This window comes from Mandrillus leucophaeus, unplaced genomic scaffold (assembly GCF_000951045.1).
Source record: "Mandrillus leucophaeus isolate KB7577 unplaced genomic scaffold, Mleu.le_1.0 Scaffold349, whole genome shotgun sequence".
NCBI lineage: Eukaryota > Metazoa > Chordata > Mammalia > Primates > Cercopithecidae > Mandrillus > Mandrillus leucophaeus.
In genome coordinates this window covers 1346108-1372582 of record NW_012103687.1, presented here as the reverse complement: position 1 = coordinate 1372582, position 26475 = coordinate 1346108, and the positions used below count along the sequence as shown (strand labels likewise).

Sequence of the window (26475 nt, the reverse complement as noted above, 5' to 3'; positions counted from 1 at the left end):
CATACAATGTTTAGAATGTATTTGGATCCTGTGCCACTTTCAGTAGGTGGCCCGCCCATAGATGGGAACACTGATCTATCCATGTGATTTGTGGTTCTCATGTTTTTTTGTTTGCTGTTTAGTGCTTGCTCATTTTTATATGCTTGGTACACTGCTTGGGGGGCTTGTTTCAGCTTATTTCTACCTGGATGGTCCTCTCATATTTCACTAGAGGGTAGTGTCTACAGTACCCAAACTTGGCTTGGCTTTTGTGGTTCTCACTAGAAGACATGCCTGTCTGAGCTTTGGGAAGGCTCTTCCGCCTTTAAGGGTCAATCAAAATAGAGTGTTGCTGGGGGACGATTGTGAAGTGGTTTGTGATTCAGATCTATTTACCTACCACAGAGGCTCTGCCTATGCTGTATGCAGTGAGAATGGTTCCCTCAGGCCTGTGCCGGACCATGGCTGCTTTCCTCAGACCACTGGCCTTGATTCCAAGGTCTTAATTCATTCATTAACTGATGAATAATAATATAAACACTTAAGAAACTCCTTCACCTCCAAACTAGAACATTGCTCGCAGTGATAAGCTGTCTGCCTCATCCTCCGGCCCTCCCCTCAGAGGAAATTGCCTGGCTTTGTGATTTTCATGATCTATTTAAGGAGTTTTACTACTCACATATATATTGATCCATAAACAACATCAAGTTCCATTTCCATTTATAGTTTGAATCTGTAAAAAGAAATAACGTTATCTATTGTCTTTGAAGAATTGCTTTTTTGATTCAACCTTGTTTCTGAGACTCACTATGTCCTGACATGTGCTGTCGTTACCCAGTTTTCCCTGATGAGTGAGTGAGTGGCCTCCCCATTGCTTGAGTGTCTTATGGCTTAGGCACCTGTGCTCTGCCGGTCAGGTTGAGCACCTAAGTTCTTTGCATGTTTTTCCTATCACAGACAGTGTTGCTATGCACATTGTTATACATGTCTCCAGGACCTGTGTAATAATCTCTCTTGCATTTTTTGAGTTGAAGTTGAGTGAATTTATAACTTGTAAGACGATGGCAAATAGTTTTCCAAGCAATTGTATTTTACGCCTCTTCGTAGGAGTATGTAAATGATCCTGTTTATCCACATCTTTTCCAACACCTGGTTAGATCAAAATTCTTGTTTGGTTTTAACAGACACATAATAATTGCCCGTATTTCTGATGTAGAGAGGGATGTTTTGATGCATGCATATGCTGTGTAACAGACAAATCAGCTGGGCGTGGTGGCTGAACCTGTAATCCCAGCACTTTGGGAGGCCGAGGCAGGCGGATCTCATGAGGTCAGGAATTCGAGACCAGCCTGGTCAACATGGTGAAACCCCATCTCTACTAAAAATACAAAAATTAGCCCGGCATGGTGGTGCATGCCTGTAATCCCAGCTACTTGGAGGCTGAGGCAGCAGAATTGCTGGAACCCAGGAGGCGGAGGTTGCCCTGAGCAGAGGTTGTGCCATTGCAACCAGCCTGAGCAACAAGAGCAAAACTCCAACTCACAAAAACCTAACAGAACAAAACAAAACAAAAAGACAGCCAAATTAGGGCAGTTAGCATGTCTGTCACCTCACATATTTATTATTTGTGGTTAGAACGCTCAAAACCCTTTTCTAGCTATTTTGAAATATACGCTATTGTTAACTGCAGTCTCCAACAGAACGCCTGCACTTTTTCCTCCTAATTGTAGCTTTGTACACATTGAACAGTCTCTCCCTATCCCTTCTCCAGCCCTCCCCAGCCTCTGCTAAGCACTGTTCTACTCTCTTCCTTTATGAAATCAATGACTTTAGCTCCCTGGTATGAGTGGGAACATGTGGTGCCTGGTTGATTTCATTTAACATCCTGTCCCCCAGTTCCATCCATGTTGCTACAAATGGCAGAATGTTGCTATTTTTTTGTAACTGAATAATATTCCACTGTGTGTATATACCACAGTTTCTTTTTTCTTTTTTGAGATGAGATTTCCCTTTTGTTGCCCACGCTGGAGGGCATTGGTGGGATCTTGGCTCACTGTAACCTCTGCCTTCCAGGTTCAAGCGATTCCCCTGCCTCAGCCTCCCAAGTAGCTGGGATTACAGGTGTGCATCACCACGCCCAGCTAATTTTTGTATTTTTGGTAGAAACTGAGTTTTGCCATGTTGGTCAGGCTGGTTTCAAACTCCTGACCTCAGGTGATCCACCAGCCTTGGCTTCCCAAAGTGCTGGGATTATAGGTGTGAGCCACTGCACCCAGCCTATACCACAGTTTCTTTGTCCATTTACCTGTTGATGGACACTTAGGTTGATTCCATATCTTGGCTATTGTGAATAGTGCGGCAGTAAACCCGGAAATGCAGATATCCCTTGGATACTGATTTCCTTCCTTTTGGGTAGATGTCCAGCAGTGGGATTGCTGGGTCATACGGTATATCTACTTTGTTTTTCAAGGGACCTCCATGCTGTTTTCCGTAGTGGTTGTGTTACTGGGAGAGGGGCAGGGTCCTCAGTTCTTGTTTTCTTGGAAGAAGATGCAGCCAAGAGACGCAAAGGTTAAGTAGCAGTTTACTGGAAGAAGATAAAGTACATTCCAAGAAGGAGCAGCTGGCTGGGATGGAAAGCGACAGCAGCAGCAAGGTTTATTTAGAGACAGCACCCTCTAGATGACAGGCAGAGCAGCTGCTGAGAGAGCGAATGAGCCCGCAGCGGCCGTGCTGGGACTCTATGAGGCTCTTCGTGATTATTCTCGGAGGGGCTTGAGGGAGTGTCACTTGCAATCGTGTTTTAGGCAGTCTCCTTTGGTGCGAATGCTTGTGGTTGTACATGGCTAGTACACATGTCCCATGTCTCATTAGCATTTCAAATCTCCACCCAGGGGTGTGCTTTTTTTTATTACAATGAGCAAAAAGCTACTCTAGGGCACGTTTTTGGAGGCATGCACGTGCTCATCAGCAAGAAAAATGGCCTACCACACTTATCTCCAGCTGGGGCCTGATACATCCACCCTTCAGGGCAGAAGGAGCCCAACCATGAGGCCCCAAGCAGCCAGTATGGCCGTTGTCTTTTTTGCTGTCAGTGGGCAGCGTCTCCAGTACTTTTTTCCCTGGGGTTCCCTTGGCCTGCTCATTTCTGGCTGTCTACCTTCTCTACAGGTGAGCTAATTTACACTCCTAACAACAGTATATTAAGTCGTCTCCTGTCTCCACATCCACACCAACATTGGTTGTGTGTGTGTGTGTGTGTTTAGACGGAGTCTCGCTTTTTTGCAAGGCTGTTGTGCAGTGGCGTGATCTTAGCTCACTTCAACCTCCGTCTCCTGGTTTCAAGTGATTCTTCTGCCTCAACCCCCTGAGTAGCTGGGACTACAGGCATGTGCCATCACGCCCAGCTAATTTTTGTATTTTTGGTAGAGATGGAATTTCACCATGTTGGCCAGGATGGTCTCGATCTCTTGACATCATGATGTGTCCGTCTTGGTCTCCCTGGGATTACAGGCACCCAGCCATTTTTTGTGTTTTTAGTAGTAGCCATTCTAATTGGAATAAGGTGATATCTCATAGTGGCTTTGATTGGTATTTCCCTGGTGACTACTGATGTTGAGTAGTTTTTCATGTACCTGTTGCCCATTAGTATGTCTTTTGAAAAATGTCTGTTCAGGCTGGGCCGGACGTGGTAGCTCAAGCCTGTACAATCCCAGCACTTTGGGAGGCTGAGGTGGGCACATTGCCTGAGCTCAGGAATTTGAAACCATCCTGTGCAACATGGTGAAACCCCATCTCTACTAAAATACAAAAAATTAGCTGGGTGTGGTGGCACATGCCTGTTATCCCAGCTCCTCAGGAGGCTGAGGCAGGAAAATCACTTCAACCCAGGAAGCGGAGGTTGGGGTTGAGCTGAGATTGTGCCACTGTACTCCAGCCTGGGTGACAGAGCAAGATAAAGAAAGAAAGGAAAGAGAGAGAGAGAAAGAAAGGGAGAGAGAAAAATGTCTGTTCACATCTTGCCCATTTTAAAATTAGATTATTTGTTTTTTGGCTATTGAGTTGAGTTCCTTATGTATTTTGAATATGAACCCTTGTCAGAGGCATAGTTTGCAAATATTTTTTTCCATTCTGTGGGTTGTCTCTTCACCTTATTGTTTCCTTTGCTGTGCAAAAGGTTTTTATATTGATATAATCCCGTTTGTCTATTTTTGAGGTTTTACACAAAAAATCTTCGCCCAGACCAATGTCTTGAAGCATTTCCTCAATATTTTCTTGTAATGTTTCCATAGTTTTAGGTCTTAGATGTAACTGTTCGATCCATTTTGATTTGCTTTTTGTATATGGTGAGAGAGGGGGTCTAGTTTTATTTTTCTGCATATAAATAACCAGTTTTCCCAGCATCATTTATTGAAGAGGCTGTTCTTTCCTCAGTGTGTGTTCTTAGCATTATGTTGAAAATGAGTTGACTGTAAGTGTGTGAATTCACTTCTGGGTTCTCTATTCTGTTCCATTTCTTTGTCTGTCTGTATGCCATTACCATGCTGTTTCCGTTACTGTGGCTTTGCAATACATTTTGAAATCTGGTGGTGTGATGCCTCCAGCTTGTTCTATCTGTCTAGGATTGCTTTGTTTATTCAGGGTCTTTTGTGGTGCCATATGAGTTTTAGGATTTTTGGTTTTCTATTTCTGTGAAGAATGTCATTGGGTTTTTTATATATATATTTATTTATATATATATATATATATATATATTGCATTGAATCTATAACTGCTTTGGCTGTATGGTCATTATAACAATATTTATTCTTCTAATCCATGAGCATAGGATAACTTTTTAATTGATTTGCATCTTCTTTTATTTTTATTTTTTCTTTTTCTTCTATTTATTATTTTTTTTATGGAGTTTCACTTTTGTTGCCCAGGCTGGAGTGCAATGGCGCTATCTCGGCTCACCACAACCTCTGCCTCCTGGGTTCAAGCGATTCTCCTGCCTCAGCCTCCCAGGTAGCTGGGATTACAGGTATGCGCCACCACACCTGGCTAATTTTGTATTTTTAGTAGATGATGGAGGTTTCTCCATGTTGGTTGGGCTGGTCTCGAACTCCCGAACTCAGGTGGTATCATTTGTAATGTCTCTTTTTTTCCTCTGATTTTACTTGAGTCTTTTTTCCTCTTAGTTTAGCTAAAGATTGTAAAATTTTGTTTATTTTTTCAAAAAACCAACTTTTTGTTTTATTGGTCCTTTGAATTTTTTTTTTTTTTAAGAGACAGGTCAGGCGGGGAGCGGTGGCTCATATCTGTAATCCCAGCACTTTGGGAGGCCGAGATGGGCCGATCACCTGAGGTCAGTCTTGTCCCACTGACCCTGTAGAGGAGACGAACTTACCAATTAGCCCTGCCAAAGACTCAGAGCACCTCTTGACCCTTTGTACTTGTCCAAATCCATCTATGTTCTTAGCGGCCCTCAGATTAGAATGTGTCAAGTCCTGTCAGTGCCCCAGACAGGGGAGATAGAAGCTAGCCCCTTCAGGTGCCGCTGGAGACTTTGGGACATTAAGTGTGTGTTCCAGTTTATTCTATCCTCAAGGAAAAGCTGGGAGCATGAGTTTATCCCTCACTTGCTCTGCAAAAAGCTGGACAGAGGATCTGTGGCAAGTGCCTGCACTCATGTTTAAACTGCACACTCCTTCAGTGCATTGTTTTGCTCTTCGTCACCCCCAGGGGCCTAGCGAATGCTGGCTCCTCTCTGCTTAGAGATGGACGAGTTGGAAGCTTGACGCTATTTGTCGAGCAAACCAGTGGGAGCTGCTGTGGAAGTGCTCACCTCACGGTCTCAGGAGCACTGTTTCCTGCTCTGTCAGCTCCCAGATGCATGGAAACCCCAGGGCAGCAGCTGCACACGTGCAGACGGATTCCTTCTAGGGAGAAAGTGGGAGCCGGGCCTTTTTGCCTGTTCACGCTTCACTGGGCCTGGGGGGATGTTTTTTGGTCTCTGTGCCCCTGTGGGACTCTCAAATACAGAGCCTCGTCAGCTTCCAAAGCTTGGTGATTGAGGAGCTAGTCCTTCGTTTGAGAGGAGTAAATGTTGTGTACTCTGTGTACTCAATGTGTGAAGTTAGAGACCTGATTTTATCATGGAGCAGGGGGTGGGAGAAGGCATGGGACTTGCCCACACACCTGTCCAGACTCCTGGAAATCTATTGTTTACCTGCCCATTGGCTCCAGGTGCAGGCTAGTTATTAATAGAAGCCCATCCCTCGGGCAGTAACTCAGAGCGCCCGCAGACATACCCTTCCAGGGAGAAACTGGGAGCCTGGCATTTCTGCCTGTTTGTGCTGAGCGCAGGGTCACAGCTGCTGGAAGAGCTCACGTGCCCATGTGAAACTCTTTGCTCTCTGTGGTCGCAGAGGATTCATAGCTGCTGACCCATGTCTGCTGCCAGAGCTAGGTGAGCTAGCAGCCAAGCCCTTGAGTGGGAACTGCAAAAGCTGGGGCTGCCTATGTGTGGTCCAAACCCTCGCCTCTCCAGGACAAAGCTGGGCGCAGGGATTCCTTCCCCACAGTAAGGTATTGTGCCTACGGTGGGGCTTGTGGTGCGAGTGTGTCTCAGCTTCTCCAACCCATTTCGATGTGGATGTTTTCCCCGTTGCCCCATGTGCAGGCCTCTCTCAGCTAGTTTCTGGGTTTTTTTCCGAGGGAGTTGATCTGTGTGTAGATGGGAGTTTTTCTGTGTCTACAGGAAAGGGGGAGCACCAGGAGCTTCCTCCTCTACTATCTCGCTTGTGTAACCCTCTGTGATTCTTTTTATACATAGCTGAATTTGATTCACTAATATTTTGTTGAGGAATTTTGCATTTATGTTCATGAGAGATACCGGTTTCTAGGTTTTTTTTCTTACGTCTGTCTGGTTTTGGTATTAGGATAATGCTGGCCTCAGAGAATGAGTTAGGAAGCGTTCTCTCTGCTTTTGTCTTTTGGAAGAGATGGTAGGGAATTGGTATAATTTTTCCCATAAATGTTTGGTAGAACCCATCGTTCACTAGTGAACCCATCTGGGTGTAACTGAGTACTCCCATTCTCTAAGAGATAGTTAGTTTCATTACTTTTCTTACCGTTATTTTCTTTTCACTTCCCCTCTTCCCTCCCTTGCCTTTGGCCCTTTAGAAAAGCAAATATCACCTCTCACCTCCCCCTCACCAGACATTCCCTGCAGGGGTAAAGAAAGAATCTGTAAACTTGGAGATAGGTTGAAGGAGGTTTGGTTGAGAACAGGGCAAGTTCTTCCAGCTGATCTTTCCTGAGACTTAGCAGTAGATTTGCAGCCCAAAGTGTACCCACTAGGGAACTCTCCCTGCCAGGGGGTGGCCTCAAAACTTCCACACTCCAGGGGTTTGCCTTTCACCCACTAGGAAGGCATGGAGAAGGCATATCCCCTTGGCCACCATTACAACTTCTGCCCAGGCAGGTGCCAACTCAGCTGCCCAGTGCATAACTCGTTACAGCTGTGCCCGGTAGATAACCGCCATTGCTCACTCCCCCCAACCCCGCGACACACCTTATGAAAATGTCCCTTTCTCCTGCAAAGGAGAAATGGCACATTAAAAGGCAGGATGTGTCGTACTCCTTCCCCCAAGCTGGTTTCAGAATAAATTCACGTTTTTGTATAAAACCTTCTTTTGTATCAGATTTCTTTGGTGTCAGAGTTAGTTGAACTCTGTATGCAGTGAGCAGCTAACCAGCTTTTCAGCTGCATGGGCGCTATGTTCCACCTTTCTTCCGTCTTCAGTCTGGAGAACCTCAATCAACCTGTCTCTAAGTTTATGGATTTTTCTTTTGCCAGCTCTAATCTGCTATTGACCTCCGCTAGTAAATTTTTCATTTCAGGCCAGGCGCGGTGGCTTACGCCTGTAAGGTCGTAAGTGGGTGGATCATGAAGTCAGGAGTTCAAGACCAGCCTGGCCAACATGGTGAAACCCCATCTCTACTAAAAATACAAAAAATTAGCTGGACCTGGTGGCGGGTGCCTGTAATCCCAGCTACTCAGGAGGCTGAGGCAGAGAATTGCTTGAACGCGGGAGGCGGAGGTTGCAGTGAGCCAAGATTGCGCCACTACACTGTACTCCAGCCTGGGCGACGGAGGAAGACTCCATGAAATAAATAAATAAACTCATTTCAGTTATTGTACTCCTCAACTCAAGAATTTCTGCTTGGTTCTTTTTTTATAGTTCTTGCTTTATTGGTAGTCTTCATATAGTGAGGCAGCATTTTCATACTTTTACTTCTTTTGACATGGATGGTTTTCTTAGTAGTTTGCACATATTATAACAGTTCAAGTCTGTGTTTAGTAAGGCCAGCATCTAGGGCTTCTCAGTGAAAAGTTCTTCTGATTGCTGTTTTCCTGTGTGTGGCCATACTTTTCTGTTTCATTATGTCTTGTATTTTTTGTTGGAGAAAGAACATTTTAGATAATATAATGTGGAAACACTAGACATCAGAGACCCCCTTCCAACGTTTGTTGTTGTTGCTGTTTTATTGTTATTGTCCTTGTTGTTGAACATTGTTCAGTGACAACTTTACTGAACTAAGCCGGGCGCAGTGGCTCACGCCTGTAATCCCAGCACTTTGGGAGGCCCAGGCGGGCAGATCACGAGGTCAGGAGATTGAGACCACCCTGGCTAACATGTTGAAACCCCGTCTTTACTGAAAATATAAAAATTAGCCGGGTGTGGTGGTGGGCGCCTGTAATCCCAGCTACTCGGGAGGCTGAGGCAGGAGAATCACTTGAACCAGGAGGTAGAGGTTGTAGTGAGATCACGCCATTGCACTCCAGTCTGGGCCACAGAGCGAGACTCTGTTCCCCCACCCCCCCAAAAAAAAAAAAACTTTCCTGAACTAATTCTGTGACATCTTATCTTCCCTATAGTGTGTGGCCAGTGATCTCTCCGTTTGGTTACTTCAGTGGTCAGATAGTGGTCAGAGATTTCCTTAAATGCCTGAGCCAGTGAGTCTTCCAGTATTTGCTGAGGGGCTGTGTGTGTCCGTTAGGGCACACCTTCAAAGCGCAGGCAGTTTGTGATTCTGTATTTGCCTTCATTGCTTTCTTGCATATGGCCTTGTGGTCAGTCAGAGGGGAGAGATCGGAGCCCTCTCAGGTCTTACATGGGCATGTGCATGGCCTTCTAGATCCTCAGGAATGTATCAGTGCTTTTCAAAGTCCCTGTGGACATCTCATTCCCCAGGCTGAGTGCAGTGGTAACATCACAGCCCACTGTAGCCTCAACATCCTGGGCTCAAGTGATCCTCCTGCCTCAGCTTCCCAAGTGGCTCTGACTACAGGTGTGTGCCACCACACTCAACTGATTTTTAAATTTTTTATAGAGACAGAGACTTGCTGTGTTGCCCAGGCTGGTCTCAAACTCCTGAGTTCAAGCAATCCTCCTGTCTTGGCCTCTTGAAGCTTTGGGATTATAGGCATGAACCACTGCAGCTGGCACTGGAGCTTCAGTTTTAAGAGGCGTTCTCAAAAATCAATACCAAATTTACTGTTCATTGATCACTTCATATGTAGTGTCAGCTTAGGTTTGCGGTAGGCTGGGGAGCTAGGAAGAGACAAAGTGATGAGTGCTCCTGTGTGTCTAGGTAGCAGGACATGAGAAGCGACTCTGAAAACCTCACTAATTGGCTGTTCCTTTTCTCTGTGACCAGTATTTGTCCAGCATGATGCTGCCCAACTCTACCTCAAACTCCGGAACCTGATTAAGGACCAGATCACTGATGTACACTTGGTAAGAACCTAGAACCAGAGCACTCGGAAGCTTAAGATGCTGTTCATTTGACTCATTCAGCTGTTGTTCCTGTAGTGTGTAGAAGAATGAGAGAGTTAATCCACATAAAACACTTACCACAGTTTCATAATATTGTTACTGGGAATATTTTGCACCTTTGTGAGTAGGACAAAGAGCATTAGTGGCTACCATTTCTAGAGCTTCTGTCTCTTGGCTCCACCTTCTGGCAATTGGGAAAGCCATCTCACCTCTCTGCTCTCCCTCTTGCAGGTGGAGAGGCTGCAGGCCCTGTATATGATCTGAGTGAAGGACTCCTTGATTTGCCTTGACTGTGCCATGGAGAGTAGCAGAAAGAGCATCATGCTCCCCCTCCCACTTTCTCTTTTCAAAGCCCCTGAAGACACTGGTAAGGGGATTCTCTTGGTATTTGCTGCTTCTGTATGTGCTAGTCCATTTTCTGTTGTTACGACTCAATATCTGAGACTAGGTAATTTATTTCTTACAGTTCTGGAGGCTAGGAAGTCTTGGTTGAGGGGCTGCACCTGGTGAGGGCCTGCCAGCTGGTGGGGACTCTGAGAGTCCTGAGGCGAGGCAGTGCAGGGCATCACATGGCAAGTGCAGTACAGGGCATCACATGGTGAGGGGGTTGAGCATGCTAATGTGCCAGCTCAAGTCTCTCTTCCTCTTCATATGAAGCCACCAGTCCCACTCACAGGATAACCCATTAATCCATGAGTGGATTAATTCATTCATGAGGTCTGTGCCCTAATGACCCAATGACCCCCTCTTTTTTTGGGGGGCGGGGGAGATTTCCTGTCACTCAGGCTGGAGTGCAGTGGTATAATCTCAGCTCAGTGCAATCTCTGCCTCCCATGTTCAAGCGATTCTCCTGCCTCAGCCTCCCGAGTAGCTGGGATTACAGATGCCCACCACCACGCCCGGATAATTTTTGTATTTTTAGTAGAGTCGGGGTTTTACCACATTGGCCAGGCTGGTCTCGAACTCCTGGCCTCAGGTGATCCACCCGCCTCAGTCTCCCAAAGTGCTGGGATTACAGGCGTGAGCAATCTCGTCCTCCCTAAATATTTCTCCAAAGGCTTCACCTTTCCATCTAGCCACATTGGGGATTCAGTTTCAACCTGGGTTTTGGGGAGGACAAACCCTCAAACTATCGCACCACACAATACAGTGTGGCCAGTTCCCCCTTGCCTCTTTGATCTATCTCTGGCTTCAGAAAAGTCGCTTATTTCATTTTCATGGCTCTGGAGAATTTCTCCTTCGTTTTGGCAAAAATGTTTTTCCCTCCTACCTCCACCTCCCTCATACTGCTCCCTTAACAGGAGCTTCCTCCTGTTTCGTTCCTCCAGTCAGTAGGTGCCCTTTGAGATCCTGCCAAGGGGACCACACCAGGCCAGGCATTAAGGGGGATATGAAGAAAACCAGAAGAAAAGCTGAAATCCTCAGCTGTAAAGTGTGGGGAGGCTGTACCCGCTACAGTTTGGGGCTGTGTCCCCACCCAAAAATCTCATGTTCAATTATAATCCCCAGTGTTGGAGATAGGGCCAGGGGGAAGGAGATTGGATCCTGGGGGGAGGTTTCTCATGAATGGTTTGGCACCATCCCCCATGGTACTGTCTTTGTGACAGTGAGTTCTCATGAGATCTGGCTGTTTAAAACTATGCAGCCAGGCTGGGTGTGGTGGCTCATGCCTGTAATCCCAGCACTTTGGGAGGCCGAGGCAGGTGAGTCACCTGAGGTCAGGAATTCAAGACCAGCCTATTCAACGTGGTAAAACCCTGTCTCTACTAAAAAATACAAAAAATTAGCCAGGTGTGGTGGCAAGGCCTGTAGTCCCAGCTACTCAGGGGGCTAAGGCAGGAGAATCACTTGAACCTGGGAGGCGCGCCCCTGCACTCAGCTCCTCACTTGCTCTTGTGCACCTGCTCCTCCCATGTAAGATGCCTGGTCCTGCTTGGCCTTCTGCCATGATTGGGAGCTTCCTGCAGCCTCCCCAGAAGCAGATGCTGCCGTGCTTCCTGTCAGCCTGCAGAACCATGAGCCAATCAAAATTCTTTTCTTATAAATTGTCCAGTTTCAGCTATTGTCTCACAGCAGTGTGAGAACAGATGAATACAGTACTCTAGGTGGGAAATACCGACACTTCCTTTCCCCCATTCTCTTGGGTGGGACAGGACGACGCCCTGCACTGCTTCCTGCAGCCCAGGGAATTATCAAGCAAAAGCAAGTGCTTCTGTGAGAACTGTGGGAAGAAGACCCGTGGGAAACAGGTACTCATTCCCTAGATCAGACTCAGCTGTCCCTCGGTGCACATGGGGGATTGGTTCCAGGACCCCTGTGTGTATCAAAATCCACACACACTCAAGTCCCCCAGTCGGTCCTGCAGAACCCACGGATAGGAAAAGTTTGTCCCTCATCTGTGTGGTTGTGCATCTGGGATACTGTATTTTTTGATGAGCGTTTGGAACTCGTGCCTCTATGGGGGAGGGCAGACTGTATTTATTTAAAACAATGTGTGTATAAGTGGACCCACACAGTCCAAACCCGTGCTGTTAAGGGGTCAACTGCCCTTCACTAGCCTAGGGTTGCCCCCTGTGAATTTTCTGATAGAATCATCAGAGGCCCTGATGGCACCCCATTTTGGGTGAGAAAGGGAATCTGGATCTGGCCAGTAGTATCTGGGACACTGGGGTTCTAATTTCTAGAGCCGTGGATGTGGTTTCTCAAGTGACATCACCGAGAGGGACCAGAGGAGAGGGCCTGAGAGCAGCCAGCAGGGCATTTCCCTCAAGGTGACATTAGCTCCCTGGAGCAGGTGCCGTGGCTCCCCGGGTCCTGGTGCCTGTGTAGAGCCCTGTGCCCTGGTGCCTCTTGTAGGGGCCGCGTGGTGGTATAATAGCCAAGTTTTGCATTATTGTCAGAGGAGCTCAGCAGATCCAGCAAACAGGAGCCTTAAACTCCGTGATGTCACCCTGCTCCCCTCTTTTTGGGAAGAACGCATCACTAGCCCTGACATTTCTCTGACTCTCCCGTTCCAATCATGTGATTCTCCATCAGGAATTCACAGACAAGAAAGATCTGCCACGCCTTGGACTGCCCCCCGCCCCGCCCCGGGGCTTGGATTTCAGTCAGGTCCTTCCGATGGAGCGAGAGCCCTGTGATACTGAGGAGCAGGTAGGTTGCTACCGACCTCTTTGCCATCCTGCCTCTCCCCAGATGCCTCATCCTTTCCATTTTCCCTTCCCTCACCCCGAGTCTGCTAGAAGCCACCCATTCCTCAGAGATTGTCCCCAGCCTCAAAAGACTTTCTTCTTTCTAAATACTGGATTTGTGTTTATATGCCTCACAGTACTGAGGGAAGGAATCCAGAATTCAGTAGGCTTCTTTGGAAATAACATGTGGAATACATAGAAATGCAAAGGCAAACATGCCATTGTAGGTTCTTACTACCAACCAAACTTTTTTCCCAAAATGGCCTGTGCCCACTTTGAGGATAATCATAAAGTAGCCAGTTGACTGGACCACATTTAATCAGAGTAAAGTTTAATTTGCTTGTCCTGAGATAATAATTTATTGAGAGATTCTGAGAAGAAAAAATGATAGAAGGCCAGGCAATGTGGCTCATGCCTGTGATCCCACACCTTGAAAGGCTGGGGTGGGAGGATTGCTTGAGTCCAGGAGTTTGAGGCCAGCCTGGGCAACATAGTGAGGCCCCATCTCTAAAAAGAAAATTAGCTGGGTATGGTAGCACACACCTGTAGTCATAGCTACTTGGGAGGATGAGGTGGGAGGATCACTTGAGCCCAGGAGTTTGAGGCTGCAGTGAGCTGTGATCTATCACTGTACTCCAGCCTGGGTGACAGCACAAGACCCTGTCTCTAAAAACAAAACAAGAAATACTAAGAAAAAAAGACACAAGTATCTTTTCTTCATAGATTTGAAATGCTACCTAGCAAATTTTGTATTCCCATATGTACGGGTCTATTTTTGGAGTGTCTCTTCTGTTTTATTGGTCTGTTTGACTATTTATGCACTAGAACCATGGCATTTAGAAAATTAAGGCCTGATAATATGTTAAAATAGCTCCCATTATAACATGGTGTCTTTACCTGCTTAGGCGGTATACATTTCATAGGATTCTGTTTTTCTTCTAGTTCTTTATATTTCTACTTACACATTTTACCCGATGAAATATATTTAAAATTGTTTTTCTCTCAAAAAAGACTTTTATTGGCTGTGTGCAGTGGGTCACGCTTGTAATCCCAGCTCTTTGGGAGTCCAACAGGATTGCTTGAGTCCAGGAGTTTGAGTCCAGCTGGACAACAAAGACTCCATCTTTGCAACAACAACAAAAATAACAACGAACAAGACTTTGTTATGGAATATTACAAATAGATACCAAAGCGTGTAGTGAGGAATTAGCCAGTGAATCCTTGGCTGTAACAGTTACCAAAACTCATGGCAGGTCTTGCTTTTCCTATAACCCACCCTCTTGTTTCACCCAACCCTGTACAGGGTTTTTCTGAAGCAAATCCCAGACCAGACTTCATACTATTTTATTTGTAAATACTTCATTATGTGTCCCTAAAGAATAAACACTCAAAAGATAATCATCTCCATCTCGTAATTCCTTAATAGCATCAAATATCTGGCCAACGTTCAGGCTTCCTAACTGTTGTATAATCTGTGTGGTTTGCTTGAATCTAGATCCAAACAACGCCTACACAAACAACACAGATGGAGTCTTGGTTTGTTGTCCAGCTGGACTCGTAACTTGCATTTGGTTACATTTCTTTCTTAAGTTCCTTTTAGATTTCTGCTCCTTTTTTCCTTGCAGTTGATTTGTTTGAAGATTTTTTACATAAGCCAGAACTGGCTAGTTGGTTTCATTTAACGTATTCCTCTAACCTTTTTATTTCTTGTAAACTGATATTTAGATACAGATATTGCCCTGCATTTTGTAAAGTCCTGCACAAAGTCTGCAAATGGAAACAGGGATAATTCCAGCCTCCACTGTGGGTGACCCAGCTTTGTGTGTGCTGCCCTTGCCGTCTGTCTCCCCTCCGCCTACAAAAGACTTTTGGTTGGGTGTGGTGGCTCAGGTTAGGGCCATTCCTGGGCTTGTGGAGAAACAGAACTCTGTTCTGATGACCCCCACCCCTCCCAGGGGAAAGTTCTAATCTTGCCTTGGCTTTGGGGGCCTCTCTCGTGACCTCCTGCCTTCCATCTCCTGTGTGCTCTGCTCTGCCAAGCTGCTGAGCCTTCGCAGTTCAGGATCCACACTCAGGAAAGCCCCTCCTGGAGGGTGCTCACTGGCCTTGGGTCAGGACTGTTTTCTAATATTCTGAAGTCCCAGAGTCGGGCCTAGGGTGGGCAGGTATAAATGTGTGAGGCAGTCGTGTTTGTGGCGGTGGGTGAACTGTCTCGTGCCTGTCTCTTTCCAGCCTGGAGGGCAGTATGAGCTTTTCGCTGTGATTGCGCACGTGGGAGTGGCAGACTCCGGTCATTACTGTGTCTACATCCGGAACACTGTGGATGGAAAATGGTTCTGCTTCAGTGACTCCAATATTTGCTTGGTGAGAAACATCATCCACAATTGCCTCCTGTCCTGGATTGGCCACCTCTAGCAAATGCTGGGCCCGGGACTGCGTGGGTGTCTGAGATCAAGACACACTGGTCCCGCTGTCTCGGTGTGGGGCCTTTGATGAGGGTTCAAGCCTTTTTCGGCCTGAAGTCCCCATGTGGTTTGCACCTCATTCACTTACCTCCACTTTGAAGTTTTTGGTGCTCTAGGCTCATGCCCTGCGGCTTCGTGCTTTGTGGGAAATGTCTAGAGAGCAAGGAGAGTTAGAAATATGTAAGGCCTCTGGGATAAGCATGACCAAGTTTAAACACAGGGATGAAAGCGCTAAAAAGACTTCATTGCACATGATGTCCTGCTGCCGATGCTCCAGGCTCTTGGGAGCTACTAGAGGTGGGCTTGTCTGGAGGATGAGGGGTACATTGTAGCACCTTGTCCTCTGTGGGTGCTTGTGTCAGCTGGCTGCTTGACCCCATTTGTTTCTGGCTTCCAGGTGTCCTGGGAAGACATCCAGTGTACCTACGGAAATCCCAACTACCACTGGTAAGAAACGTTATTTGGGTAATGGGAGCGTGACGAGCTCACATAGGGTCCTTGGAGTTGCGTGAAACGCCTGTGGATTCCCCTGTTACTAACATGCTGATGGCTCACTGTCCGCCTCATCGCCAACACTCACCCCACCACCCCATGCTGGCCTCACACATCACACTCCAGGAATATTAAAGTACAGGTAGCTCAAACAGCCATGCCCTCCATCTCCCCTCTGCTGTGCACATGCACTTCCTGGCTGTATTGTCCTCTCCTCCTTTACCATCTAGGCCAAATCCCAACTCATGTTTTCATACTCATGGTCTTTTCCTACCCTGTAAAGCCTTTACTGATTCACTCAGATTCCTAGGGGCTCGTTGTATGGTTTTTTTTTTTTTTTTTTTTTTTTTTTGACGGAGTCTCGCTCTGTCACCAGGCTGGAGTGCAGTGGCACAATCTTGGCTCATTGCAACCTCTGCCTCCTGGGTTCAAGCAATTCTCCTGCCTCAGCCTCCTGAATAGCTGAGACTACAGGCGTGTGCCACCAGGCCCAGCTAATTTTTATTTTTATTTTTTACTAGAGATGGAGTTTCACCATGTTGGCCAGGATGGTCTCGATCTCTTGACCTCATGATCCACCTGCCTTGGCCTCCCAAAGTGCTGGGATTACAGGCATGAGCCGCCGCACCTGGTCTTCTTGTATGCTTTTACTGCATTTGAGCATACTTCTTTTACAGCAGAGATCACAATTTTCTTTTAAATTTTATTTTTAGAGATGGAGTCTTGCTTTGTTGCCCAGGCTGGAGCACTGTGGTGTGATCATAGCTCACTGCAGCCTTGAACTTTTGGACACAGGTGATCCTCCCTTCTCAGCCTCCTGAATAGCTGGGACTACAGGCATGCAACACCACACTTGGCATATATATATATATATTTTTTTTTTTGAGACGGAGTCTCGCTCTGTTGCCCAGGCTGGAGTGCAGTGGCGCGATCTCGGCTCACTGCAAGCTCTGCCTCCCAGGTTCCCGCCATTCTCCTGGCTCAGCCTCCCGAGTAGCTGGGACTACAGGCACCCACAACTGCGCCCGGCTAATTTTTTGTATTTTTAGTAGAGACGGGGTTTCACCATGGTCTCGATCTCCCGACCTTGTGATCTGCCCGCCTCGGCCTCCCAAAGTGCTGGGATTACAGGCGTGAGCCACCGCGCCCGGCACCTGGCATATTTTTAAAAATTGTAGAGATGAGTTCTCACTATGTTGCCAGGGGTGGCCTCAAACTAATGGTCTCAAATGATCCTACCACTGCAGCATCCCAAAGTGCTGGGATTACAGTCCTGGGCCACTGCGTCTGGCCTGTTCTTAGGTTTAATTTCATATATTTGACTGAATGCTGTGAATACCACTGCAAGTTCTCATCTGAGATATAATTTATGCTGAATTGTGACTATTACAAACATCCAGGGATAACTAGTCATGCATTATGGCCCTAGATTTTTTTTTTTAATGTGATTTGGCGAATGACTTTGGAGAAAATGGCAGATGTGAAAGACCTCCAAAAATTATTTCCACAAAAAAATGAGAAAACTGGCAAAAAGTTATCACCATTACCACTTTTTTACTATTACCATTTTTTTAAGAGAAGAGGTGTTGCTCTGTTGCCCAGGCTGGAGTTCTGTGATGCAATCATAGCTCACAGCAACCTCAAACTTCTGGACTTAACTGATCCTCCCACCTCAGCCTCCTAAATAGCTGGGACTACAGGTATGCACCACCGTGCTTGGCTAAAGTTCTCATTTTTTGTAGAGAGGAGGTCTTGCTATGTTGCCCAAGCTGGTTTTGAACTCTTGGACTCAAGCAATCCTACCACCTTGGCCTCCCAAAGTGGTTGGATTACAGGCATAAGCCAGTGCGCCTGGCCCATTAACATTTTTAGACTTCAGGAAATTAGCTAAAAGCCTGTAATAATCCAGAGGATGTTCATTGTAGGGGGAAAAAAAAAAAAGGTATGTAATCTCACAACAGTGAGTTTTGTGGCAGTTTAATTTTTCTTTCTCCTGTCTCCTGCTCTGCAGTTCCACAGTAACCCAGAAAATTGAAGTTCACATTTACGGTGAACACCGGCAACCCAACAGCAGAAAAGCTGGATCTCCCTCAAAGCTTTATTTCCAGGAATTATCACAATTGAAGTGTTTGGTGGTTCTCTGTAACACCTGACTTGCTAGACTGCATTTGACCTGCCTTGGAGCTTGTCCAAGGCAAAAAGCTTTTCAATCTGGCACAATTGTGAAAAACAATGACAGGGGCTGGGTGCAGTGGCTCACGCCAGTAATCCCAGCACTTTGGGAGGGCAAGGCAGGTGGATTACTTGAGGTCAGGAGTTTGAGATCAACCTGGGCAACAATGTGAAACGCCATCTCTACAAAAAATAAAATTAGCCGGGTGCAGTGGTGTGCACTGTAGTTCTAGCTACTTGGGAGGCTGAGGCAGGAGAATTACTTAAACCTGGGAGGTGGAAGTTGCAGTGAGATCATGCCATTGCATTCCAGCCTGGGTGCCAGGAGAGAAGTCCTGTCTCAAAAAAAAAAAAAAAAAAAAAAGATAAAAGAAAAAAAATTAGCCAGAGTGGGGACATGCACCTGCAGTTCCAGTGAATCAGGAGGCTGAGGTAGGATGAGTCCAGGAATTTGAGGCTGCAGTGAGCTATGATCTTGCTGGGTGCACTCAACCTGGACAACAGAGCAATACCTTGTCTTAAGAAAACAAAATACAATGACAGGCAAATGTTTAACTTTGTGGCTGCTTGACCTGGTGGATAACAGCTGGGGCAAACAATAGACTAACTAAAAAGCTAAAAAGGCAGGCTAAGAAGGGTAACGAGATGCCCATAGGGGTTTGAAATGCTCTGACACATTCCTGGGTATCTATAAAATGCAAAGGTGCACCACGCTGTGAGAAGAGGGGCTCAGTGTGCCTAAACTGCTTTTATAAAACACTAGGTTGGGCGTGGTGGCTCACACCTGTAATCCCAGCACTTTGGGAGAATGAGGTGGGCAGATCACCTGAGGTCAGGAGTTCGAGACCAGCCTGGCCAACATGGCAAAAACCCTGTTTCTGTTAAAAATACAAAAATTAGCCGGGTGTGGAGGCGCATGCCTGTAGTCCCAGTTAGGCAGGAGGCTAAGGCAGGAGAATTGCTTGAAACCAGGAGGTGGAGGTTGTAGTGAGCTGAGATTGTGCCACAGCACTCCAGCCTAGGTGACAGAGCAAGACTTCATCTAAATAAATAAATAATAAATAAACAAACACTGTAGCTTGTGCCAAACAGATTTTTCTTTCTGGGATAATGGAATTTTGATGCGAGCTAGGAAGAGGACACCAAGCCACCAGTCGCCACTCAAAACCCTGGACACTCAGTCTCTATGAGCTTCTCTGGCAGACAGTATTTCATACATAATTGTCACAGTCATTGTTGGAGAAATGTGTGTCTGTGTGATTCGTTTGGGCAGGAATCTCGAACGCTTGTGCTTAGTTTCAAGTGGACTTTGCTATGCATACCTTTTCCTGTTGTTTATTTTGCTTACTGTTGTGCTGTAATAAATCATAGCAATGTGTATGACTACACATTGAGTCCAGCGGGTCCTCCTAGAGAACCACTGAACCTGGGAGTGTTGGTGTCCCAACACAGGTGGCTACACAAGAAAAAAAGCAATCAATAGACACTGTCCCTGAGGAAGTCCAGACACTGCATATGCTAGAAAAGACTATATGACCTGCTTTAAATATTTTCAAAGAGTTAAAGGAAACTATGTTTTGTTTTGGTTTTTTTCTTTCTTTGGGTATATACCTAGTAATGGGATTGCTGGTTCAAATTATATTTGTGCTTCTAGATCTTTTAGGAATCACCACACCGTCTTCCATAATGGTTGAACTAATTTACATTCCCACCAACAGTGTAAAAACATTCTTTTTTCTCTACAACCTTGCTAGCATCTTCTGTTTCCTGACTTCTTAATAATTCTCGCTCTGACTGGTGTGAGATGGTATCTCATTGTGGTTTTGATTTGCATTTCTCTAACAATCAGTGATAATGAGCTTTTTTTGCACATGAGAACACTATGTTTAAAGAACTACAAGGCAGTAGTACAATTATGCTTAACTGAATAAAAATAACAATAAAGATGTAAATTATAAAAAAGAACCAAACAAAATTTCTGGAATTGAAAGTAAAACAGCAACTAAAAAAATTTACTGTGGGAATTTCTACTAGTTTCCTAGAGTTGCCAAAACCGATTACAAAAATCTGAGTGGCTAAAAACAGCAGAGACATGCCTTTTAGTATTCTTTGTAATTTTATGGATGTGAGGTGTTAGATACAAGAACTCATCAAATAGACTCTTAGTGTGAGGTTTTATGGGGATCTGGAGGAGTTAGGCTGTGCTCATATTGTCACTGTTAGGTGTCAGAAGCTAAAATGAATTCTGGTGTCGTCTTTTTTTTTTTCTGGAGATGGAGTCTCTGTCGTCCAAGCTGGAGTGCAGTGGCATGATCTCAGCTCACTGCAACTTCTGCCTCCCAGGTTCAGGCGATTGTCTCACCTCAGCCTCGCTACTAGCTGGGATTACAGGCATGCACCACTACACCCAGCTGATTTTTTGTATTTTTAGTAGAGACAGGGTTTCACCATGTTGACCAGGCTGGTCTTAAACTCCTGACCTCAGGTAATCTACCCACCTCAGCCTCCCAAATTGCTGGGATTACAAGTGTGAGCCACCGCGCCTGGGCATGTTTTCGTCTTCCCTATTGTTTTGGGGGTTCACTAGAGACTTCTTCACCACAAGGTCTGAGACTGGCAGTTCCTTCTGTTGCACTCCCTGTAATATACAGGGGTCCTGAGGATGGAGTGGTGTGGTGTGGAGGGGGGAAAGTGTTCTCTAGTCCTGTGATAAGTCTTCTAGGGAGTCCAAGGCCCTGTGCTGTGACCTCCAGAAGTACCTCTCAGTTTTCCCCTCTTTGGTGAGATTGAAAGGATAGAGGCAATGTTCTGCAAAAATAGTTGTCCTTGAGGGCAATTTTTCACTTTTTTGAAAACATTTTTTATTTTCAGGGGTTTTGGGGGAGCAGGTGTTATTTGGTTACATGAGTAAGTTCTTTCATGATTTGTGAGATTTTGATGCACCCATCTCCTGAGCAGTATACACGGAACCCAATTTATAGTTCTTATGCTTTTGCATCCTCACAGCTTAGCTCTCTTTTATGAGTGAGTAAGGAGACTGGAATACTCTGGGCATATTTCAAGACTTGCTCTTTTTCTCCCCCTGCTGGAGGCACAAAGGTATTTTTCTCTTATCTTCACCCTGAGAACATTACAGTGGGGGTGTTCCTGGAGATTAAATGTATGAAAATGTGAGGATCCCCATAACACAGCCCCTCCCTCCAGAGTGTTCACCTCTCAAGCTGGTCCTCATGGAGCCTCCCGCAATCCACCAATTACCGTCTGAAATTTGCCTGCCCAGGTACTGGCTCCAACACAGGCCTCTGCTCATCTGAGCTGTGATTCTCTGCATCTGCTGTCTTTCCAATTTACAGAGCAGTGGTCCAGCTATGATCTTACTGCTCTGATGGATCTAAGAAGAGTTGTGGATTTCTAGTTTGTTCAGCTTTGTTGTTGTGAGGACAGGAGTGATGACCTCAAAGCTCTGTACGTGTTAGCCTGCAAACTGGAAGCCCGGGAGGGGAGAGTGTCTTAGAACAGCATTGCACAGGCCTCCCAGATCCTGCTAAGGTGGCAGCTGTGGTGGTGGCCGGGGCAAGTTTGGAGGAACCTACTTTCCATAGGACCCAGCATTCCCCTTCCTGTACAGCTGACCGAGAGAAATCAAAACCAAACTTCCTTTTCCACAGATATACTAGGGCGAGGCTGGGTTGTCTTTCTGTATTTCAATCAAACAAGACATTGAGACAGATTGAATGCAGGAGGAGACAGGAGAATCCAATTGTCCTTCATTTTGCAAAAATGTACAGCAGGGCCACTCAGTCCCTTATTTATTTGTTTTGGAGATTATAATTATTTCTCTTTTTTCCTATAATGCTATCCTGAAGCAGATATTATAGTTATTTTTCATAAAAGACTATTTGCATTTTCATGTGTTATTTTTCAATCAATTAATGGTTCTCAATTGCCCATCTGTCATTTCATATTTAACTTTGTTTTGAAAGAAATTCAGAAAAGCTGCAAAAAGTAAGCACTAAAGTCCTAGCGGTCCTTCTGTTAGCTTCTAATGTCAACAATCCTGCATCACATTAGTTACAAGTGTGGAAACCAGGACATTCGCACGGATATATGATTAGCAAATAAACTGCAGACCTTACTTGAATTTCACCAATTTTTCCATCGCTTTCCTTTCTCTGTTGCAAGATCCAATCTAGGATTCCACACTGCATTTAATTGGCAGGTGTCCCTTGGATGCCTCATTCTGTGCCAGTTCCTCACTGTTTTCTTGTCTTTCATGCCCTGGCAGTTCTGAAGAGTACTGGTCAGGTATTTTGTTGAGTGTCTCTGAATTAGTGTTTCTCTGATGTCTTCTCATGATCAAATTGGCAATTTGCTTTTAATGGACAGGATATCATACATGTGATGCTGTTTTTTCCTCAGCGTGTCACATCAGAGGGTGCCTGATGTTGCTGTGTCTTGTTTGCAGGGTGATATTCACTTGATCACAAAGTTCGTGCCATGTCTGCCATGTTTTCTTACGGAAAAGTTATTGTTATTTTTTGGTGATGTTAACTTAATCTTTCTTTTTTTTTGGAGATGGAGTCTGGCTCTGTCACCCAGGCCGGAGGGCAGTGGTGTGATCTCTGCACACTGCAACCTCTTCCTCCCAGGTTGAAGTGATTCTCCTGCCTCAGCCTCCCAAGTAGCTGGGATTACAGGCACGCGCCACCATGTCAAACTAATTTTTTTGCATCTTTAGTGGAGACAGGGTTTCACCATGTTGGCCAGGCTGGTCTTGAACTCCTGACCTTAGGTGAACCACCCGCTTTGGCCTCCCAAAGTGCTAGGATTACAGGTGTGAGCCACCATGCCGGGCTGGTGTTAACTTTAATAGGTAAAGCATACTCCGGAGACAGTATGTTGAGGTTACGTCAATGTCCTGCATCTTAGAATTCTGCGTAGAGATTTTAGCCTCCTCGGAAGATTCTTGTCTGCAACAGTGATTCCTGTATTTCTTGCTTCAATGTGATTTTCTATTTCCCTCATTCTTTCTATATTTATCCATTGGAAATCTATAAGGATGACTGGTCTCTTCTTCTACACTTGTTTATTCATTCAGTTACTTACATCTGTATAGACTTGCTGATACTACTTAATTATATGGCTTCAAATTTAATACTATCAATACTCACTTTCTAGCTGGGATGCTTTCAGTTCTGGTCACTGGGAACTCCTTCAGATGGGCTCCTGTGTCCTTTCAGCTTCCTCCATCTTTTAGTGAGCACCTCTTTTCCTCTGTATAACAAGATATTTTGCATTCATCTTGTATTTTTTTTCCCTCAGCTTTGAAATCAAGTCCTTCTTCAGTGAGACCTGGCTCTTTTGATTAGAGGACAGCTCTTACTGTACAGAAAACATTCACGGAAGTCATTTGCTGAAGGATGGAGCAACCCAAACCCACACAGCTCCCAGGCCATAGCACAGAGTTTCTGCCCCAGGAAGGGGTGTGACAGTCCGAAAAGACTGGTCCTGCCTGAGGGGAGTGACTTTACTAATCAGAGCAGGAAGAAAGTTCTGCACCAGAGCGTAATTGGAGCCAAAGGGCATCACAGTAGCTAGCAGTCCTCCGTGGGAGCTTGTGCCCCCTGAAGCACAAAGGTCTGTACCTGTTTGTCCCCTTGCGCCTGAGCCTGAGTGCAACTCCTGGGCATGGGGGGAAGGAATGAAGTTTGATTGATCTCTGAGGCCCTGGCTCTCAGCACAACCTCCATCCATGAGGCCTCTGAGGACTGTTGTGGAAGGAGTCACCAAAGGAATGAATCCAGCAAGCCAGGCCTGACTCCAGGAAATAACTGAAGGAGAACTCGCACAGGGACTAAAGCATATTTTGCGTAATATGGACTTGGACATCTGGTGTGTAAAGGCTAGGTGTTAAACATCCTACTACGCACAACTCTCCTCCCCTAAAGAATTAGCAATCCCCAAATCTCAGTAGTGCTGAGGTTGACAGCGCTTGGCTTACATCCTGCCTATTAGATCTGGAGATCTGGGAGAATTGGGTATAACACCTTCAGTGATCCACGGGGGGGATCTGCAGCCATTGTGGGCGCCTGTTTTTCCTGTGACCTTTGTGTGCCCGTCTCTCTTTCCAGTATCTATTGTGCTGCCCCCTACCCCCCAGCCCCCTCCACACACACACACAACCATCCAGCCTCCTGCCATTGCCAGCAGGTGCCTTGCACAAGTACCTTGCCACGCTAATCCGTTAAGGTCGCTCTGTCACTTGCACCTATTCTTTACACATGCACGCACTCCCTCAGGTTTAAAAGGTGCATTACCCAGCAACAGAAGAAACTGCTTGCTTAGGCTTTGGCCGAGTTGGCAGCTTGATGAGGACGCTCAGAGCTCAGCTCTGGAGAATTCGAGCATCCAACTGTACCCCGCTGCTCCCAGGAGCGGTTACCTGGGCACTCTGTGCCCCTTATTCCTGTCCCTGCCTGGGGTTGAGGACCTGCCAGTAGGGCTCAGTTGCCTGGAGCCCGTTCAGCCCATCCCCCAGTTCACTTTGCTTGTGGGATCTCCCTGTTGCTCCTGTCCCCGGACGGAGTGGCAGGCCATTCTACAAGCACCCAGACACTTGGCATCAGTGGTGTCAAGACAACTCCAAGAAGGTTTTCCGTGATCCTGCAAGCCCTGCGTTCGTTCCTGGTGATCCTGCCTTCAATTTGATTATACAGGTACCACAGCAAGCCAGTGCTGTGTGCTCCAAATTCCAGGGCGTCCTGCAGCTCAGCCATTGCACTAAGCACAAGGAATCTCTGTGGGGCCCAGGAGCAGGGAGTCACCCCTTTGGGGCCCACAACACCTGGCTGTCCCCAGACTCGTGTCCAGGGAAGATCGTGTTGAAGGCCCTTAAGGAGAGCGGGGCAGGGATGCCTGAGCAGGACAAGGACCCCAGAGTCTAAGAGAATCCTGATGATCAGAGAAGGGTGCCCATGGTTACCGGGGATGCATGGTCTGCATTTCGGCCCCTGCGGGACAATGGAGGCGTCTCTCCCTTTGTGCCCAGGCCTGGGCCACTGCAGAGAGACCTCCATGCCCAGAGGTCACAAGTCAGATATAACCAGAGATCCCAGACCTCCTGGAGGAGCTCGTGCACCAAACGAAATGCCATCTCGAGCTCCTACAGCTCCACGGGAGGCTTCCCGTGGCTAAAGCGGAGGAGGGGGCCGGCCTCATCCCACTGTCAGCTGACCCTCAGTTCCTCAAAGACAGTGAGGCCAGGCCTCAGGCTCTCACTTTTCACACCCAGTGTGAAAAGGCAGCAGATACAACACCAGGAAAGACACTCGCCCCCAGGAATGGCTTCCCCAGATCCCAGGCCTCCAGGGCCCATAGACGCAAGTTTCCCCTGCTGCCACGCAGGCGAGGGGAGCCTCTGATGCTGCCACCTCCATTAGAACTGGGGTTCTGGGTCACTGCTGGACACCTGGACCTGGAGAAGGAGGCGGCGTTCCAGTGCATCAACAGTGTACTGCGGGGTGAGGCCAAGGCCATCTGGGCCTGCAGACCCTCACGGCCTTCCCATGCTTTGTCCTCACTTGCAACAGGGGCTTCTGGTCTGCCTGCTGTTTCTAAAGCACCCAATATGGATGCACAGCAGGAGAGACACAAGTCCCAAGACTCCTGGGGCCCGGTGCTCCCCTAGCATCTGCTGCAGAGGCTCCCTCTACAGCTCCTATGTTTGGGAAGCAAAGACCACCAGGCCCTGTTCTCCTCCTCAGATCCCCTTCCTGCCACCTGTTCCCACTCCCAAGACTCAGGCAGGTCACCTCGCTGATTCCTGCCCCCTCTCCAGTTGTAAGCATGGAGGGCAGCATGAGAAGCCCAAGGCCTGGCACTTTGGAGCCAGTTGCAGCCCTGCAGCCACACCCACGGGCTTTGGGAGCGGAGAGGCAGCCCCAGCTCTGAGTTCCCTCAGAAGAAAACAGGTAAAGAGAAAGGCCCCGAGCACCACCCATGGCAATGGGGCATGAGGGGGCCTGAACACCAGGGGGCCCCCCAGGCTGAGCACATCCATGGTGACTGCGGGACCTGGCACAGGGAGCAACTCTGTTGGGTGGCACTTTTGTCTTTACTTTCCATCGCATCCCTGGGGGATCATTTAAGCAGACACCCCCAATTGCAAGTCAGGGACCCAGTGCCACTGCAAACAAGGCAGGCTGCTCGTGCAAGTCTGGGCCGGCCTCTGACTCTAGCAACCCCACTTCCCGCATGGGCACAGCAAGGAGGAACCTGGCCTCTAAGGCTCCCTCGTGTACTGTCAGGGGTTCTGCTGGACACAGGTCCAATGGGCCATCATCCAGCTCA

General features: G+C 46.9%; 1 pseudogene and 2 gene segments (V, D, J or C); all 3 read left to right on the top strand.

Annotated features, from left to right (window-relative positions):
- The window catches only part of LOC105546087, a 237444-nt gene that overhangs the window by 143784 nt on the left and 67185 nt on the right, over nucleotides 1-26475 (top strand).
- LOC105546086 overlaps nucleotides 1-26475 on the top strand; it is a 619418-nt gene that overhangs the window by 536621 nt on the left and 56322 nt on the right.
- Nucleotides 9678-15913, top strand: LOC105546083 (annotated as a pseudogene).